Raw genomic sequence first — 17,277 nt, 5'->3', positions numbered from 1 at the left:
CCCTGAAGAACTTACAGTACAGTTTGTGGTAGTATGGTGATTAGCTAAATGCCCTAGTTGCCAGTCTCCTGCTCTGTCTCACATCATGTTACATTATGTAAGTGTGTGAGCAGGGTCAGGGTGATTTCTGCACATTGGTAAAATATTGCTGCTGTTTCCTGTATGTTCTGTATGTATGTATGAGCTTGAATTCATACCCACAGAATTATTTTGAAATTCACCTAAGTGGCTTGTGGAAATAGAGAACACAATCATTTTGACTCCCAAGAGATCAGCTGTGGATTTGTAATGGGTGCATTCCCTGTGAATACACCAGGTCCAGATCTGTTCATGACAGACAATCTATCACTTCATACATTTTCCATGACAACACACACAAACACACACAACAGTTAATTGTGTGCAAACTTAATACAAATGGAGGTAAAGATAACTCTCTACACAAGAAACTCATTATTCAATGGGTGAATGCCAGAGATAATTAGAAGAAATGAAAGTTTAAAAAACAACCCACCAAATAAACATGTAGAACTAATGTAGCTATTAAAATGAATGTGTTTATGCCCAGATCAACAGCTGTCCAAAAAAATCTGTTACATTTATGAACAGCACATGAATTTAGTGACAGCTGGTAATGCTGGTAAACATAACAAACCTACAGGCAAAGGACATCTATGAGAACACTGTTTTAAAGGAAAGATTAAACATATATGAATTTTATGCTAAGAAACTGGATATGTGCGTGCATGTTGTCACACATGCGGAATCTAAATTAACGCACCATTTTTGGGGGCTCATCTTGCTAACTAAAGAAACATTTTCAGAATCTAGTAGAGACTGGAGTAGGTAGATATGACATGGAAAACTTCTAATGAATTAACAAAGAGGAAGTGGAGAACAAAGGGTGAGAACAAAGGGTGAGATGGGAGGAGGAGAAGGAGGACATGAGAAGGAGGATGGTCTGGAGAGCTTGTTAGTAATGTTTTGCTTCCAGCATGCTTGAGGCATATTCAAAACACTTAAGGCCACATGAACTTAGGATGTAGCATTACTTTGTTCTTTGGTCTTGTGGACTAACATAGCTTCTTGCAAAACTTGATTAGCTTTTGATCTTATTTTCCTCCTTGAGTTCTACTGCAAAAGTAGAAAAGGGGGCAGAACCTGAATGCATAAACTCCTGGCTTCGATGAGAACTGCATCTCTAATTACTTTGCTTTGCACTTGTATACATTTAAGTGTACTCTGATTCAGTTGTGATTCTGTGAGTCCAATGTGGTCTATGATCTTTCCAGGGGGCAGCATAACTATGTGCTGCCCCTTGTAAAATCCCTATCAGCCATATATGTTTGTTCAGCACCTAGCATAATGGGACTCTGATCCTGATGGTGTCATTACTTTCAATTGCAATACATAATCATACATTACTGCATAGCTTTGGGCAAGTCTTCATAGGAGGCTGATGATTTGGGGTAACTTGAGATGCCTTCAGCTTGATGATCAAAACTGTTGAGCACCCGCATCTTTTTTCATTTCATTTGAAGTTACAGGTGCCGTAGCACTTAAAAAAATCAGGCCGAACCTGCTTCCTCTTAAGCACTGCAAATCAGTGGCCAGTATAAAAAAATGGGCTTTATCTTCTCTGTGATGTAGTTTATCCAGTTGTAAAACAGGTATAAACTTGCCTGTCTCATCAAGGTGGTGTTATTATTAATGATGATTTTACTATTTGCACTAAAGTAGTGCCCAAAGGTCCCAGTGAGGATTGCAGCCCCATTGAACTAGGTGCAGAACAAACAGAGATGGATGCAGATTCCTGCCCTAAACAGCTTCTAGTCAAAACAGACAAAACAGACAAAAGATGGGAGGGTAAGGAATACAACACAGAAGCAGAATGACCTGAGTAAAGGGCAGCTAAGTCCATATTTTTCTGTTCTAATTTTAAATATATTCTGGGGGCTAGGGTAGGGTGAAGGGAAAGTAGGAGATAATAGGCTAATAGGAAAAGGAGGTGGAAATGAGAGAATATTAACGTGGAAGAGAAGAATTGGGAAGTGGAATAGGATAGAAGTATGAATGGAGAGGCTATAGGGTTGAAGGTGGCAGAAAAAAATTGAGGGAGATGGATGAGTTGAATTAGTTACACAATGCTCATATTCAATGTACTCATATTCAATTAAAAAACACATCATCAGTGTCAAGTATTATTTTTGGGCTAAGTCCCGAAAGGTTCAAAGCGATTCCATCAGAGTCAAGGGGAATTGCAGTGCTCAGAATGTGGACTGCATGTTAATCAGAAGCGATGTACAAAATACTGTGCAGCTGCCAACCCTTTTGAAATTCTAGCACAATATATTCTAAGACACTAAAAACAAGGCTCCCCATGTATGGCCAAACCTCTTGTATACCGAAAATGCAAGTAATCCTAACAAAATCTGGAAGGCATCTTAATTTGTTTTGTCATTACTGGCATTATGCTCAGTAGAGATCACACAGGTTAATTACAACTGCAGGTGAACTGAAAACAACTGACTGCTCAATACCCATCCATGATTTGATTCAGGTAAGACTGCCAGTCATGCTGGTGGTGCATATTATTTTATGGGAGTAGGCAATTTTATGCACCATGTTCCTCTGACCTTTAGTAGCTGCATACCATAAGAAACACTGGTGGATGGCAGTAATAATTCACAGCAATGTGTGGGACTAAGCCAATTTTATCTCTCAGTAAGAGAGGGGTGAAAGTATTATTGACTACATTCTAGAGTTTCCAGATATATAGACTTGTGATTAATCTAACCTGCCACTGGATGTCACTGTTCCTTGACAGCTGAAAACATTTATTGGGGAGAGATTTTTTTTAAAGTGGTTTTTACAAAAAGACAATTTGGAACATTTGCAAAACTTAGATTTTTTTTTCTTCTTTTCAGTGTCACATTCAGAGAGCTTCTGCCTAGAAAGTTTGATTTCTGAGATGAGCTTTGCAAATTGCTTGCATAAAAGCAACCAAGTGACTATACTCTAAAAGCCTTCCTTAAGTATTTCACACACATTACTGCACTTCTAAAAGAGACAGCACAGAAAAAGGTAAGTGGATTTTCCATTACTCCATTGTATTTACTATGTTTTGATGGACTGTTGTGATAAGGGAGGCAGGCATAGGTCAATTTGGATTTTACATTTTATTTAATTGCAGGAACTTTGCAGTTTTGTCAGACATTCTGTGTTATCAGGAGTACTGCAAGATCCAGTCTGCAGCATAAAGCTATTGATATGGTTTGCCCAGTAGCAGACAGTGCTTTCGGAACAAATATAACTGTATGTGGTAGTCAGACTAGGGCTTTAGGGTGAAGATTTCTGGGGCTTGATTCTCAATTACACCAAGATTCTTTTACTACTTTGGCAGTGTAAAAGAGACCTTAAAGTGGACAGAAACATCCACTTGAGAATACCCTATGAACATGAGTTCTCCCTGGCTAGCATATAGATGGAATAAGGGTGTGTGCTGCATTATGACTATTCTTCATTTCCCACAGAGTGATTAGAACACTGAAACTGCTCTAACTTACATGAGGGGCCTGACATGAATCTGCACAGTCCCAAAATGGAGAGTTCAAAAGCAGCTTTAAGGGGAAGGAAAGAGAATGAGAATCCTGCCCCTATATGTTGTTTCTTGCTCTGCCAATGAATCGCTGCATAGACCTGGGCAAATCCTGATTCACTTTTTCCATCTGTATTTTTTTTTAATTAAGAATGATAATACTTTGCACTTACATAGCCCTTTATCTGCACAGAAGAATCTCAAAGCATTTTAGTTAATTCTCCCAATCCCACTGTGAGGGAGGCATGTACTAACTGGGAGTTGGAAGTAACCATTGTTTGTAAAGGACCTTGAGATTCTTGGAGGAAAAGCACCCTATCAATACAGAGAGTTGTTTAAAAATAATAAGCAGGCCTGTATCTGATGGAAAGGAAGGGCTCAGAAGCGTATAACAAGTTCAATACATCTTAGGTGGCAGCTGGAAATGCATCACAAACTAAGGTCCCTATTGTCCTCTTTCACCCTCCTTTTAAAAATGCATGTGGGCCTGTAGAGAGCCAGACATTTATTAACAACCATTAATGAACAAGTGTGTCCTGGGTAATGAGGTGCCAACACAATCCTAGAGCTAGGAGTAGTAGAAGAGGGAATTCTTGTGTAGAAGACAGGAGACCCTCAGAGTACCACTGTCTTTGGAGTCCCAAAGCAGCTCTTCCATTACAGGGAGAAGAGCATTCACTGGATTGCTGTGGGGACAGAAAAAGCAGACACACCAAAGGGATGTTCCTCTGCTGAATCCTTGGCAGTTATGTTGGAAGTATTAACACTTGGGTCATCCCTTCTGTGGCTGCTACTCTGCATCCACTAAGGGCATATGGATATGTCACTATGATTCCTGAAGGAGTGCATTGCTAGAGAAAGTGGAGGATCAACAGGATGTCCATGCAGAGACACTGGACTTCTAGGACTCCCAGGTTCCATTGGTCTAATGGGCCAAACCCCTGCCTGTTCTACTGGGAGACAGTCGTTCTCCAGATGCCTCCTCCAATGGAAAATATTATGTGGAAAATACCATGAGCTGGAACTCGGAGGGTTTCCTGTCTCATACAAGGGAATATCCCACGTAAGGGAGAATATAGTACATATAACTAGTCCTGGCAAATAGTGAATCTAAAAAAATATTGAAAATCTCATTAATGTCAGATTTCCCAATACAAATGTCTACAGAGTACAAAGATATCAGTATGGCCCACCCACACTGATTTTCAGATGTTTTTTTCCTAAAGTGACAAGAGAATAGAACCTCGTATTTTCCACACTCAGTTATGCCTGTGCATAGATCCTTGCTGCTGGAGTCTTCCACTATGGCAGGGAAAGGCTCCAGCAGCAGGACACTACACAGCTAAAAATAGCAGTTAGATGGTGAGGCTCCTTTGGTGATTAGAGACATGCCAGAACTCTAAGGTATATACCCTACATAGATCCCTATACACCCAAGCATTGCCTCCCCCATCTACACTGCTATTTTTAGCTGTGCAGTGTCCTGCTGCTGGAGACTTTCCCTGCCATAGTGGAAGACTGCAGCAGCAAGGAAAGGCTCTGGCGGGGAGAGGCGGTAGGGAAGGGCTCTGGCTGCAGGGAGCTGCTGGAGCCTTCCCCACTGCCTCACTTCTGCCTGAGATTTTCACTGTCACATGTAGCTACACACTGCAGTATGGATGCAGCTTGCGTTTCATATGGCATGGAGTTACGCATACCACCACCAATGTAGACAAGGCCTAAAAGATAGGCATTTATTAATTGTTTTTATTATTATGCTTCCCAGATAAATGAAAAGGAGCATTGGAAAGTATCACCTGACTTTGTGGTGGTGCTGAAATACTTGTTAATTGCATGTGTCCATTTAAATCCCCCAAATAACCTACACACTTAAAAATAAGATAAAAGCAGAGGTGCTGGAAACACTGGACTTGTGTTATTTCTCATGACACACAAGGATGCCAACTGGCCAGTAAGCAATTCATGGGTCACCTCACACAGCATCCAACATGTGTTGAGTCTAAGACCATCTACAATTATGTTGAAGTATGAATATTAAATAATTTTGCAATGCCACTCCCAACATATCACGGTTAAAGAATGTTATTTGTGCAAATGTTCATCTGCTTAGCTGTCTGTGGTATTTATATAGCTCCCTTTACCTTATTACTTCAGAATGTCTCTGAGAGGCAGGAAAATATTAGTATCCCCATTTTACAGGTGAGGAACTGAGGCACAGAAAGACTAGGGGCATAGCCAAACAAGGAGTGAGGGAGTGGCCAGCTGGGGTGTAAATCTACAGTGCTCCAGAATGCCATTCATCAACTAGCCATGTGGAATGACTCTGTGTGTAGACAAGCCCTAAACAGCTTGCCCTAGGTCATACAGAGGGTCTCTGATGGAGCAAAAAATTGAACCCAAGGATCCTGAGCCCCAGCCTAGCACCCTGCCATTAGACCATCCTTCCTCACAGCACTGACTGCTTTTTGAGTGTACTAAGTTAATGACTGATCTGTGACTCCCAGAGCAAGCCGAGCTTCTCAAGCAACATGAATTTTCATGAAACAGCTTGGCTTGTTTCTAAATACCATACTGGGAGTGATTATTGCCATTGTTCCTTATTATTCACTGTAATATTCATGCAACCTCAGACATATTTATTCATAGCAAATAATTGCCACCCCGATGCTCATTATGAAAGGAACACAGTGATTTACCTAAGGCATTCTAGTTACAGAAGGCAAGATTCACACCTGTGCAGACAGCCATCACAAAGGCCACATGCCACTCAAATTAAGTCCCACTTGTATGTTATTTTGAGGACTTGAATTTAAGCAGTGCATAGGCCTTGTCCTGGTCCTGTGCAGAAGGGTTAACTTCAAACACAATGAATCAAGGTAGTCTTATTATCTACTATTTATTGTTTTAAAGGCTATCTACAGAGCCCTTACTTAAACTTTCTGATTTGGCAGTCTAGTATATCAGCTTGCAGAGCAGAAACACTATGCCATCTACTGTGATTCCATTACACCTTTCAATTATGGCACCAAGCTCTAATTACATTCTTGCTGTTTGTTTTTGGGGAGAGGGAGTTGTTTGCTTGTTGCTTTTTAATGATAAGAATTACACACAATTTTTGAATTTGAGGGAAGAGAAAACCAAGCAGGAAAGCACGGATGTGAATTCTAATTGCTGTGCTTTAATCATCAAAATTAGTGGGAAAGTGAATTAGCCACATACAGTGTGGCAGAAAAAACATATTCATATCTATGCTGTTTGCCATAATGACATATGAGACTGTCAAAACTGGCAGTTGAGACTTTAAAAGGTGGAACCTGGAAAACCAGGCATTCTAAAACACCAGCTAAATTATAAAAAATCTGGCTCACTTTTAACTCTTAGTGCCAAGGGCTTCACTTTGTGGCATGGATTGGAGACTAAAAACATCCAGGGTTAGGTCCTCAGCTGATGTAAATCTGTAGCGTTTTTGGAGCAAGGCTAATTTAAACCATCTGAACATCTAGCCCCAAAGATTAGATATGTGGCTCTCTAGAAAACATTGGCCTATGTTTTGCTATTAAAGGTATCCATTAGATAGAAACTGTCATACTGTGGCATTCCTCAGAGAGAGAGCATTTAGAGAGGAGCCAGATCACTTTGCTAGAAGCATTAGTGTGTTCCATGCTATTACTACATATATTTGCATTTGAATATTTCTCCCCCAGCATCCAAATTCTAATTCTGCTTGATCCTGCATTCTTTGTGCATCCACAATTCCCTCTGAATCTAACTAGGGTTTTAGCTGTGACAGAAATCCAGGACTGCATGATGATATTCCTAGCATGCCACTTCACACTTTGTTGCCATGCAAATTTTTAGGATGACACAAGTTTTTCTTTAGGGCTGTATATTTTAGATACTTGACTTCATATCAGTTTTATGAAGAAGTCACATTTTGGGAGAACCGCATGAATTCTTGTTTGTTTGTTGCTCCAAAAATAGTTGTTTTTGCATGACCATGCACTCAATTTTCACTCAAAAAAGGCTTTTAGACACAGAAAAATCTACTTTATTTTAGACTGAAGACAATTTCCAGGGAGATCTCCATGATGTTGAGTAGAAAATTTCACAGCAGATTACAAACCGCAGGCAGAGAACGCAATAAAGACAAGGAGAAAAATAATTAAAATGGAGCAAAAAGAGAAGTTATAAAGTCAAACATTGCACAAATGATTATAGCTTCTGTGGGAGATATGCTTTCCAGATGGTTTAGTATCGAAGCCTATAATCAACTATTAAGATGTATTTTCTTTAACAAATAACAAACTTTCCCCTTTTTCTGCATTGGCTATTTCCTATAGCATTGCTCCACCAATGCCACTGCTTCAGTTATTAGACCTACATAATTGTTAGTTCAGCTATGATGCTTTCTTTCTTTTTCCATGTCCTTTCAAACACATTACCTCCATAATCTCTAATGATTTACTAAATCATCAAACATGTTGTCAGGCACCATAAAACTCCCTAGAAGTAGGATATTTCCTTATTACTCATTCAAACTTTAAAAGGTGCCTCGGTTTTTTTGATCACTTGAATTTGTAGACTCAAGCATTCATATCATGTAGCACAGTGCTTCTCAAAGCTGGTCCACCACTTGTTCAGGGAAAGCCCCTGGCGGTCCGGGCTGGTTTGTTTACCTGCCGCGTCTGCAGGTTCGGCTGATCACAGCTCTCACTGGCCACGGTTCACCGTTCCACGCCAAAGGGGCTATGGGAAGCAGGCCAGACTGAGGGATACGCTGGCTGCCCTTCCCATAGCCCTCATTGGCCTGGAGCAGCTGAATCTGCAGACACAGCAGGCAAAGCTACCTTTCTTTTTTTTTTTAAGTGTGTACTGTAGAAGAGAAACCAGTGGCTTATGCATCTAAGTGTTATTACTGCTATATTTGTGCAATAAAAGGGCTGGTTGCTATCTTCTGTTTTTCTCATTAGAAGATTATCAAATCGTAGTTTTTCATAAAATCTCTTTTCCCTCTCAGATATTATTCAAAATGAACAAAATGACCATTGTTTTCTGTCCTTCTTAGATTGTTCATATATCATTTGGAATCATAATGTATCAGACTTAGCAACTGTGACAACTAGCCCTCACTCTGACCCTACACATGCTTCCTCCAAGATAGAGTTGAGGAAAGCTTGAACTGTAACTCACTGCCTGGTCTGTGGATAAATATAGGATTTCATCTACCAGAGCAGTTTTCTTGAGCACAGTATTCATGCTTTATTATAATTACACACACACACTTTATCAGAAAATGGAACAGGTCTTTCATGCAAGAGCTTTTATGACCTTTAGCAATGAACAGTCCATTTATACATATTTAGCAGCCAGAAGCACTGTTTCCTTATGGGACAAAATACAGACCTGGGGTAAGAAGCAGGTGCAGCACCTCTGAAAATGAACGGGATTTGCAGCTATTTACATGAGGGCTGAATCTGAATCCCAAAACAGTGGACATGCTACTTATATAGGTAAAGGTTAAAGTGTGCATGTCTCTGTGCTTGTGTCAGGAGAAAGGGGATGAAGATTAAGCTGGTTCACCAGACACCTTGCTGGTAGTTAGTTTTCCTATTAACACCCTCACTCCCAACCCAAGTTGCTTATGCTACATCATAACCCTCATTCATCTCCCCATCCACTCATTTCATTTGTCCCTTGTTTAAACTGAGACTAAGGTTTTCTGGGTAAGGATCACGTCTATCAATTTTCTGTAGAGTACCGTGTACATATTTGGCACTGTATAAATGGTAAGTAATGTAGATTATTTGGCTAGATCAGGACCTTCTAAGGGCTTTTATTACATCATCTGAACTTCTGCATTTTTTAACTAAATTTAACAAAGAGCCAAATATTGTTGGTTTCAAAATGTTAGACATATAACTATACACCAGAGCATGCAAAAAATCACATGAAAATCAGCAGAAAACATCAAAGGACTTCTTATAGTGGAACAAAGATTTCTAAACTTGGCAATCCTTTATGTTACAAGCCAGTGCATTAACAACATGCCATAAATGAAAGGCAGATTGTGAGGGGTATGATATCAGATCAACATAATGGTCAACCTGAGATGGGCTAATATAGCAAGTGATGTGTATTTTTCAGTTATACCAGTTTTACAGATAATTAAGCAAATTTTTGTATCCATGCCTAAAATATTGCCCTTTCCTTCTCTAAATGGAAACTCTTTAATAGGAAAATTGATGGACTCCTATCTAATACTAACTTGGCTTTTGTCAAGGTTCCTTTCCCACTCTGAATTTTAGGGTACAGATGTGGGGGACCTGCATAAGAAGCTCTAAGCTCAATTACCAACTTAGATCTGGTCTGGCTGCCACCATTCACAAGCACTCCCTTCCTTGGGTAGCCTTGAGAAACTTCACCAATTTCCTGGTGAACATAGATCCAAACCCCTTGGATCTTAAAACAAGGAGAAATTAACCATCCCCCCTCCTTTCTCCTACCAACTCCTGGTGGATCCAGAACCAACCCCCTTGGATCGAAAAACAAGGAAAAATCAATCAGGTATTAAGAAAAAGGCTTTTAATTAAAGAAAAGAAAGGTAAAAGAAAACCCTCTGGGAGAAATTAGCATACCAGCTACTCTCACAGACAACAGATTCAAAACACAGAGGATGTTCCCCTGGCCAAAATCTTAGTACACCAATGAAAATACCCAAATACCCAGTTTGATTCTACCTCTAATTGCACAAGACAGGTTACAAAGAAATAAACATAAACCTATTTATTCCTTTCTAAAACTTACTACTCTGATAAGAGGCTGGTTCCTTGATCTTTTTCACTCTGGCTGAAACTGAAAACTAAATAAAGGAAAAAACCCTCCTTCCTTTTGAAACATCTTGTTCCCTCATTGGTTCCTCTGGTCAGGTGTCAGCTAGGCTAGGTGAACTTCTTAACCCTTTACAGGTAAAAGAGGCATTAACCCTTAACTATCTGTTTATGACAGCTTTCCACATCAGGGTACACCTCCTAAAGTAGATCCTTTGGGGTATCATGAGGGTACAAACATGCAGGCAACCATTCACCTTCTCTCTCTCTCTCTCACTACCAATATAACTAAGAAGTTTACTTGTATATGGCCATGTCCTTAATAATGTGTCTGTATTTTTCATATTCTAGATTCTGATCCTCCACTTCAGTCTCCCACATATTGCTCTAGCAGCAAATAAAGTCTGTAAAGAAGCCTCAACAACCCCAGGAAGAATTTCCCTGGTGCACGAGTAACATACAACTAATGGATCTATGCTGCTCCCCTAAAAGCCTACAGAGCAGGTGCATGCCAAGAGTAGGAGGGCTGTGGGCATAGAACTTTGTACCATAGTTATTGTAGACTGCAGAATAGCCTTTAGGCAGCAGTGGGGAGGCTGCTGTACAATGGCCGACTACCATATGGTCCCCAATGCCACAGTATCTGAGTGTCCTGCTGTTGTTTCCTGGGAAGAATCAAGGTTCCAGATAAACAGAATGTGAAAAATCCTATTACCCTTATGTCAATTGTTCCATTGATTTCAGCATAGGAGGCAGCGTTGTCAAGTGGATAAGGCATTGGAGCTCTATTACCAGCTCTACCCCAACCTTGGGCAAGTCACTTCACAGATGCTGTGTTTCAGTTTTTCCCATCCCTACAATGACCTTACTTTGTAAAGTGCTATAAGATCAACAGGGGGGAAAACACTATATCAAAGCTTTGTATTTTATCAATATTTCCATGATTAAGGTAGGCAGGATTAAGGCCATTGTTGCTATCAAGAATATATTGAAATGATCTCCAACCACTCCCTCATACCTTTCCACAAATTTCACGTTCTCTTCACTCCCTCCAAAGATAGCACAAAAACATACAGCCCAAAGACTAAAGACCTTGACTTCAATGGAGCTAGGACAATTTATGCCAAGTAAGGTCTGGTCCCCAAATCTCCAGCTACTGTAAGTCAGTATGACTCTATTGAAGTCAATGGAGATATGCTTATTTACATTAAATATTAAAGAGCAAAAGAAGAAAATGGAATAATATGCACAATCACTCATAGTAAATATGCAAATCCAGTGACACATTCATGTTATAAAGCCTGGCTACATTTTGACAAGAAGCGAGTAAATAAAATAATTATTTTATATTTCTAACATGTAGCAATAAAGCAAAGGTAGTAAGGAAACAAAGGTTTAGATTAGTGAATCTCAGAAAAAAGGAAATTGAAAAAGAACATGTCTCTTAAATCTGTTTTAACTTGGAACGTGGAAGATGAATATTGTAGAAAATGCAGGCTACAAAAATGGCGCAGATAGTTCTTTGCTCACAATAAGGATATCATTTTATTTTGTTGAAAGTGCACCAATGGCAGTGGTAGATGTTACTCAGTTATCTGATTTCATAGCACCAATAATCTATTTTTAAAACTGCAGTAAGTAGGTAATATATTATCATGACAGCTGTGTTAAAAGACTGCCTCTCCTGTGTTATGCTTTTGACTTTATACAACGTTAAGATGTTTTTTAACTAAGTTTCCAAGATGAAAATAACATGGTGTCAAAATATTTTTTCTAACCAATCAGCACTATTGAAAAAATCACTGAGCTTTGCGTTTCCATGACAACTAATCTCAAATGCTACAAGACCAATCCAAGCTCACCAGTAAAGTGTTCTTATGAGAAGAAAATGATTCAAGTAAAAGCATAAACCATGCAACACTAGATGTGTATAGTGTACACTTGCATCAGAGAATAAATCAGTAAAGTTTCTACTTTCTAGATTTAGAGTTCTTCTTGCCCTTTTCTCCTTTTGGGGTACTGGTGAGTGTAGCCTGTATACTAAAGCCCATGCTACATTTTGATTCTAGTCTATTTTAGAAGAATATGGGGATAAACACAGGATATTAACAGAATAACATTTCCAGCAGTCTTTCACTCCAGAACTTGGATCAATTTGCTACTGACTCCCAGTTGACAATGGAGCACAAAAAAGGTGCTTTTTGTCCTGGATTGGCAGGTCTAGAGATGGAATCCCCCCATTCACCGTACAGGCAGCTTCCCAAGTTTTCCCACTAGTCTTGCTAAATATGACTTGTTAGGACAACATCAAATGGTGAAACACCCACAGTTCAGTCTTCATTGCCTCTACCAATAGAGGCTTCCCTCTTGGGGCTGGTCTACACTACGTGAATAACGTAGCTGAAGTCGAAGTATCTAAGATCGAATTACTCACCGTCCTCACGGCACGGGATCGATGTCCGCGGCTCCCCCTGTCGATTCTGCAACTCTGTTCGGATTGGTGGAGTTACGGAATCGATATAAGCGCATTCGGGGATGGATGTATCGCGTCTAGATGAGACGCGATATATCGATCCCCAAGCAATCGATTGTGGAAAGTGTCCCACTGAATGCATTAGGGTTGTGTGGTGGCCAGGATCCTCCTACACAGGGTTCTTTGAAGGCTCAGGGACTCAGAGTCTGATCCAAAGGCCACTGAAGTCAGTGTGAAGACACCTCCTGGATTTCAATGGACTCTGGATCATGCCCTTACAGTGGAATGTTCCACATTCCATTACTGCTTTCTTCAGTCAGCCAGCCAGCCCCTCTACTAAAACACTTTTTAAAAAATTTCACAGCAAGATAAAGCTAATGTTTCTTGGCTGTTCAATTTTAAAAAGAATTGATAGTGGGAATTATTTTTTTAAAATATACCTTGATGCCATTGTTTTTCAACTCTGGAAGCGTGCATGTTCAGGGACTTTGGGACTTTAAAAAAAAAAAGACAGAGAGGTCATAACTTATATGCAGTGAAGTGGGAAGCCAAGGATTTAGAATAATCATTCTTTAAATTGTAGCACAGTATTCTTTTAACCTATCAACCACAATTGTTCCTGATTTTCCCAGTGCTAATGACTAGGTCATAAAAGATGCAAATAATACTGAGTCCTCCCCCCCCCACACACACACACATTTAAACTATCTGTTATCCTAAAGTGTTGAAATCTAAAGCTGGGGACCAACTGGCTAAACAGCAGTTCTGCAGAAAAGGACTTGGGGATTACAGTGAATGAGAAGCTGGATATGAGTCAACAGTGTGCCCTTGTTGCGAAGAAGGCTAACGACATATTGGGCTGCATTAGTAGGAGCACTGCAAGCAGATCGAAGGAAGCGATTATTCCCCTCTGTTCGGCACTGGTGAGGCCACATCTGGAGTATTACGACCAGATTTGGGCTCCCCACTGCAGAAAGGATGTGGAAAGAGTCCAGCGGAAAACAACAAAAATGATTGAGGGGCTGGGGGCACATGACTTATGAGGAGAGGCTGAGGGAACTGGGGTTATTTAGTCTGCAGAAGAGTGAGGGGAGATTCAACAGCAGCCTTCAATTACCTGAAGGGGGGGTTCCAAATTGGATGGAGCTAGGCTGTTCTCAGTGGTGGCAGATGACAGAACAAAGAGCAATAGTCTCAAATTGCAGTGGGGGAGGTCGAGGTTGGATATTAGGAAAAACTATTTCACTAGGAGGGTGGTGAAGCACTGGAATGGTTACCTAGGGAGGTGGTGGAATCTCCATCCTTAGAAGTTTTTAAGGCCTGGTTTGACAATGCCTGTAAGGGGGCTTATTCCTTCACCCTCTCACTTCCCTGGTACTTCTTGCCTGAACAGAGAGCAACAATACCCAAAGTCCAAAGGTGCAAACAATTCGGTATTTATTGGCGTGAACTTCCGGCAAGCATGATTTCAGTCTCCTTCCTCAGTGTCCCCCTTCCCAGCTCTGACACCACAGAGCCTTGCCTGTGTTCCTGTTCCCATTCCCTGTTCCTATTTCCCCCCCTTAGCGAAACATGATTCCAATTCCCCCACCCTCATTTCCTGTTCCCATTCCCCCCCTTACTTCCTGACTGACTGCAGACTATATAGTAAAACTTGAGTTCTGTTTAGCTATACCTTAACCAATCATTTTACTGAAATTTAACTAACCAATCCTAACACAGTGTAACATGATTATTTAACCAATTATATCCCACCGCCTTAATTGGTTTACACCCAACAAAATTAATTATACAGCAGACAGAAACAATCGCAGAACCAGACAGATTATACAGACAAAAAATAGGGAAGTGGAGACTACAGTGACAGAACAATATGGAAATGAGGATTTCACACCCCAGCTATTGATAAGTGAGTTCTTGCCAGACAGGATGCTATCAAACTAAGTTTTCTTTTACATCTTCTAGGTTCTTCCCTTTTTCTGGAGGTGATAGGAATATCAGGATAGGATTGTATTTCTAACAGCCCAATAGCATCTTATTTCAATGTGACTAGTTCGGAATGTAAGGATATGACCATACACTTTCCAGTTTATGGCTGCCTTTGCTGTTTAGCCAAAGGCTTAGCCTAAGAACAAGGCCTCAGACTGTTACAGTAAGAGAAGGCCATTACACAGACAGACAGTGATTTTGATTCTTTCTTTTATACCTCTATAACTAGCTACGTGATAAGAATACACCTACATTCTTAAAGTTTCGGTCTTTGCAGAGAGGCCTAAATATATATCCTAACAAAGCCCTGGGGTTGGAGTTGGTCCTGCTTTGAGCAGGGGGTTGGAGTAGATGACCTCCTGAGGACTCTTCCAATCCTAATCTTCTATGATTCTATGACATTTAGGCCCCACTGAAGTCAATAGGAATTTGCCATTTATAGCAATGGAGCCAGGATTTTTCCCTAAGAGTAAACACCACAAATGTTGATTTTATGTCATTATTTTAAAATATATAATTACAAGATAATACATTATCTTTTAATCATGACAGGGTGCAACGAGGCAGAGATATGTAAAAAATGCTTTTGTGCTCAAATAGAACCAAGATGCAAATATTCAATGATTGTTTTCAAACTCTAGGTTGAAGTGAAAGATGACATAGGCAGCACTTTTAATGGAATATGAATGAATTCAGAACAGAGTTACATGATACTAGTACATTGCTGGCTAACCACTGAAAGTACAGCTATCTTTATTTTATAAATGTTCTCACTATTATTTTTTTAATTGCAGAAGTCTGATAATGAGTGACTACACTCACGCTATATTTTGCAATATAATGAAGCAAAGGAGCCTTTACATGATCATGGCATAAATTAAGATATAAATGGCCAGTCAGATCACACAAATTATCATCTCTTTGTTGCAGTACCTTTGTTTTTATTCTTTGATCCATTAATTTCCACTTTGTCCTTTCATCCTCTTTTGATATAATTTTTTATCTTTTTTTTTTTGTGGGGGTGACTGAGAGGGAGATGATTCCCTTTAATATACTACATCCCCGAAGTTTTTACCTCACACTTATGAAACTGAATCAATAACATCAATGAATACTTTAAGACCAGATTTTAGCCTCATACTGCACACCTGCAAAGAGGCCCAGTTTCTCTTTATTTTCCTGTGCCAATTATCTATACTGTAAGTAGCTCCATGTGAAAGGAAGCTGCTTCTGAAGGGCTACACAGCCCACATATAACACGTGGGTACCAGTGGGAAGCAAGGGAAGGGAACTCACTGGCCAGTGCAGCTACACTCATGCACGTGGGGGGAAATAACCAGAGCTGGATTGTCAGAATTGCCAGGCATCCAGCTGAGGCACAGCAAATGCAGGGGAGGCTAACATGGAAACAGGCACAGGGTAAAGCAGGAGCAGGAAGGGCAGCCTATTAAAACTACCAGTCAATGAGTGTGCTTCTGGTCATGTAGTGATATTGAGCAGACTGGAGAGAGACTGCATCTCTTAGAAGCCTATATACCTACTTCAGGATCACCGGGGTGGGTCCTTGCATGTGGATTGACTGACCCCTGGTTGAATGATGTGGGGCCTATCACAAGACCTGCAGGTAATTGCCTGGGATGACTCATCATACTTTCTGGCTCAGAGATGAATTGTTAGGCTTAAGACATTTTAGGGTCAGAGGAAACTCAGGGGTGACTCACCAGACTAACGCAGACTCAGGCTCAGAGGTAACTCATCACACAGGTATAGGTCTGGTACTTGTCCCCAGTGGGGGGCAAGCAGGGACCAGGAGGCAAAGTGTGACTCTCTCTCTTTCTCTACATCTTAATATACTTCCAAGTCTGTTTCCAAGTCAGAACAACTTGCTGACTGACTACAGTCATATTAAAGTCACAACTGAGCCTGCATAGTTTGCACTTAAATAGACTTTGAAATACAAGGATATTAAAGTATGTTAGAGCTAATGTAAAATACTATTTTATGACATGATGAATATGACTTTATGGTGCAGTTAGCACATCTGTATTTTTCTTATTTCTCCTTAATTGTTAGCGCTATTTCCCTCCTCCCCCTCCCCATCCCCACGCCACTACATAAAACCTCTAGCACCTCTGTGTGCAGGTAACAGTTATAATACACATCTTAACAATGAAGCTATATAGACAGCAAGGGTCTACCCCAAACTCACACAGAAAGATTGAAATAGACTGACTACATGGGGATCTTCTACCTCTTGCTCCTGCCTAGTGATTAAGTAACTTCCACTGAAGTCAATGCAAGAATGTGATGTCCTGAAAGAGGCGAATCAGACTAGAAATGGTGACGCCAACTCCTCTATGCTAACCAGCAGACTGCAAGACCATCTACAT

The sequence above is a fragment of the Gopherus evgoodei genome, chromosome 9 (assembly GCF_007399415.2).
Source record: "Gopherus evgoodei ecotype Sinaloan lineage chromosome 9, rGopEvg1_v1.p, whole genome shotgun sequence".
Classification (NCBI taxonomy): Eukaryota; Metazoa; Chordata; order Testudines; family Testudinidae; genus Gopherus; species Gopherus evgoodei.
Note: the sequence above shows the minus strand (reverse complement) of the source record.